We start from the raw sequence: 4294 nt of genomic DNA, 5'->3' as shown, positions 1-4294 counted from the left end.
TTGACAGTATTAAAAACATTAAACAATACAAAATAAATATATATAAAAATGTCAAAGTTATGACAAAATAAATAAGATAAAAACTTTTTTCCTGTTGAACACAGAAGATATTTTTAAGAAAGCTGAAAACCTGTAAAAAATATATACCATGGAAGTACAGGTTATATACCAATGGTTACAGGTATTCAGCTTTCTTCAAAATATCTTGTTCAACAGAATAAAGAAACTCAAAGGCTGTTATTTTTGCTTTATATGCACTCAAAATTATTCTTGTAGCTTAAAATTATTCTGATTAAACAACTGAAAGCATGTGGTCTGTTTTGAGAATGTTTTAGGTTTTTATCTGGACTTTAAACAAGTTGGGACCATTGCTGTCAATAGAGAATGAGAGAGCTCTCAGATTTCACCTGAAGTATCTTAATTTGTACTTCGAAGGCAAATCAATGTTTCAAAATATATGAAAGGAGGGTGGGTTGACACACTTACCACATATTCTTTTACAAGTCTTCATTGAGGTAGATGCACAGACTCTTCAAATGAGGTAGATCTTCAGTACACAATCACGCTTGATGGTTACGTATTAAAACTAGAAGAAAAAAACATCTATTAACATAAAAAATAATTAGTCACAGGTTTACAGCTTAACGCTTATTACTTATTTACACATTTAAATTCAGTTATTTATTCACTTATTTTAACTATTTTAGTATCAATGTGTTATATTCAATGTTTCTTTATGTCAACAGCAGTTATATGGATAATGCATAAATATTGTTTAATATTCATTCTGTGTGTTTGATGTGACTCGAAAGCTTCATCCAGCTTGTGAATGTACATGGGCAATCTGCATATGGACAGGGAAACCAGAAAATGTGGTCATAGTGTAAATGTTTTAGTCTAAAGTGTTTAAGCAACTCATACCTGCTAGACTGCTCATTTTACACAGCCACACTCAAATATCTGTGGAGGAAAACAAATAGTTACAAATATTAGAGAAGTGTTATAATAATAATAATAATAATAATAATAATAATAATAATAATATTAATAATAATAACTATCAGCTTACTTTATACTAGATTTTACTGTGACAAGTCAAAACACAGTTACTCATATTACTAAAAAAATACATTTTCCATAACATAGTATTATACATAGTTTATTTATAAAATATAAATCAATAAAAAAAATCTGAAATTAACTTAAATTGATTTTCTAAAAACAGAATTAACTTGGTACTTGTGTTTAAAAGTCTCTTGTTATGAAATCACAAGCAAATATGATTTAAAAGTCAGAACTGCAGAAGTTTTATCTCATGACTGACTTTTTTATTTGACTTCATGAGGCAATTCAATTAAGACGACTCGCAATGTACACAATACATGCTCTTAATCACCGAACTTTGCTTAATAAGTGTTTCATTTTGAGTGTTTAAATTAATGTTGTAACTCTCCCTCACACTGTTTTTTTGTTTGTCTAAGATTTTTGGAATAAATGGTGCCTGTCCATTGATTTTAGCGTAATACTATATTAAAACTCGCACAAATAATAAAAAACATTGCTAAACAACATGATATTAAAGCAGATTACACTTACCTTGCAGGCCACTCGCGCTCGCAATCCTTAGCGCTACAAATTTCAAACCACAACAGCTTCTTCCTCTTGATTTGTTGGTCCATTTCAGCCGAGCCGACTCGACAAATGTGCAATACCGCCATCTATCGTGTGGAGTATGTTTAAAGATTACTTTCTTCACCAGTAAAGAGACTCACTGAGACCATGATAACTGTCTAACCTGTTTGAGTGTTGCACTGTCAATGTTGTGAGTGACAGAGAAGTTTTTTGGATTAAACTGAGTTAGACATGGTCTCAGTGAGTCTCTTTACTGGTGAAGAAAGTAATCTTTAAACATGGTGGCAGCAGTGAGATGATCTAGACATCTGGAGATTAAGAGTCTAGACGGCTGATAAATAACGTTATAGAGATTTTTTTTTTCTAATAGCGAGTATGGACGGACTAAAACCTCCACCGCCATTCTGCATGGTTGCCGACAATCTTGCAAAATCCTGGAAATCTTGGAAAGACCAGTTTCAACTCTACATGGAACTCACTACTGTATGTCGGATGTAGAGAAAAAAAACAAAGTCAAGCTGTTGTACTATTTAATCGGCGAGAGTGGCCGGGAACTGCTGGAAACTTTAATGATTGACGTTGCAACGGATGCAAGAACGGTAACAAACATCATTGCAAGGTTAGACGAACACTACAATCCTAGTCTAAATGAGACAGTAGAACGCTATCGATTCTTCACGAAAACTCAGGGAGTTGATCAGTCGATTGATAATTATGTAACGGAGCTAAGAATGCTCGCGAGGACATGCAGTTTCGGCGACATAAAAGACTCATTAATACGCGACAGAATTGTTTGTGTAATTAACGATGCAGGGCTGAGAGAGAGACTGCTTTGTGAGAGAGATCTGACTTTAAAAGCATGCGTGCGGATTTGTAGAGCAGCGGAGCTATCGCGACAAAACAGCAAAGCCATTACAGGGGCGGCAACAGAAGAGGTGCACGGAGTACGACAAGCAACGCGGAAAGAGCAGTATCAAACCGGTAACATAATTACATGCAAATTCTGTGGTAAAAAACACTAAATTAACAAAAGGAAGTGTCCAGCTTTTGGAAAGAAATGTAAAAAATGCGGAAAAGAAAACCACTTTGCAGCCACATGTAGATCTCAGTTAAAACAATGAAGAAAAAGAACGGTGCACAATGTCAACGAACAAGACAGTGATGAGTATGAGGATATTCTCACTGTTAGCGCAACAGACTCTGAGACTGTAAATAAAATAGAGAGCAAAAGAGAAAAGAAAACTCAGTTGTTTGCAGGAATGCTCATTGGAAAGGATGTTGTGAAATTTCAGATTGACTGTGGGGCAAGCTGCAATGTTATTCCTATAAACTTACTAAATCCGGACACAAAACTAGAAGACACCAAGACTGTGCTAGTAATGTACAACCAAAGCAAAGTGAAGCCGCTTGGAAAATGTAAACTAAAGATAAGAAATCCAAGAAACCAAAAGCTTTACAGGCTTGAATTTCAGATGGTGGATGTTAATTGTACTGTGCCATTATTGGGCAAAAGAGCAAGTGAAGCCATGAATTTGATAAAAGTTCAATATGAAAACATCCTAGCAATAGACAGCATAGTGACCACAGAACAGCCTTCCACCAGACCATGGTCAATACAGCACATAAGAACAGAATATGCTGATGTATTCACGGGTGGTGGCTGTCTGGAGGGAGCATATAAAATTGAGATAGATGACACAGTAAAACCAGTACAGCTCCCCAAAAGAAGAGTTTCGGTGGCCATAATGAAACCCTTAAAAGAAGAACTACAAGATCTTCAGAGGAGAGAAATTATTGAACCAGTAGAAAGGAGTACTGATTGGATCAGTAGTATGGTGGTTGTACAGAAGGCTAATGGCAGACCTAGGGTATGTATAGATCCTAGACCCCTAAAATAAAGCTTTAAAGCGCAGGCATTTTCCACTACCAACCATCGACGATATACTCCCAGACCTATCAAAAGCCAGAGTCTTTTCAGTTTGTGATGTTAAAAATGGGTTTTGGCATGTCAAGCTGGAAGAAGAGTCCAGTTATCTTACCACATTCTCTTCTCCCTTTGGAAGGTTTAGGTGGCTCCGGATGCCAATGGGCATAAGTCCAGCTCCTGAAATCTTTCAGCGCAAATTGAACTTGCGTTAGAAGGGCTACCAGGGATATATATAATAGCAGATGATGTGCTTATTACAGGACAGGGAGAGACGCAAGAAGCAGCAGAGAGAGACCATGATGCAAAATTAAAAGCATTCTTGACGTGATGCAGAGAGAAAGGTATCAAATTGAATGCAGACAAATTTAAACTGCGACAAAGAGAAGTCTCCTACATAAGACACCTGCTGACAGAGGACGGACTGAAAATCGACCCAGACAAAGTTAAAGCAATAACACACATGCCAACACCAATGGATGTGAAAGGTATTCAAAGATTGTTGGGGATGGTTAATTACCTCTCAAAGTTTTGTGCACATCTGTCGGACCAGTGTGAAGTTTTGGGACATCTGACACACAAAGACAGTGAATGGAAATGGACTATTCAACAAGAGGAGGCATTCAGCAAAATATAGGAAACCATTGCTCATGCACCAGTACTGAAATACTACAACCCGGATGAAGAACTCACCGTCCAATGTCATGCCTCAGACATGGGCCTTGGTGCTGCACTAAT

General features: G+C 36.6%; 1 long non-coding RNA gene across 1 annotated transcript; it reads right to left on the bottom strand.

Annotated features, from left to right (window-relative positions):
* Positions 1-512: 512 nt before the first annotated feature.
* On the bottom strand, positions 513-1710 carry LOC130219111 (uncharacterized). Its single transcript, XR_008836034.1, has 3 exons — positions 1597-1710; positions 922-960; positions 513-586 (listed from the first exon to the last, which is right to left on the bottom strand). It is a non-coding gene; the product is annotated as an uncharacterized LOC130219111 (long non-coding RNA).
* Between the last annotated feature and the right edge of the window lie 2584 nt (positions 1711-4294).

Source organism: Danio aesculapii, chromosome 25 (genome assembly GCF_903798145.1).
Source record: "Danio aesculapii chromosome 25, fDanAes4.1, whole genome shotgun sequence".
Lineage (NCBI taxonomy): Eukaryota > Metazoa > Chordata > Actinopteri > Cypriniformes > Danionidae > Danio > Danio aesculapii.
This window is presented reverse-complemented; position numbering and strand designations above follow the sequence as displayed.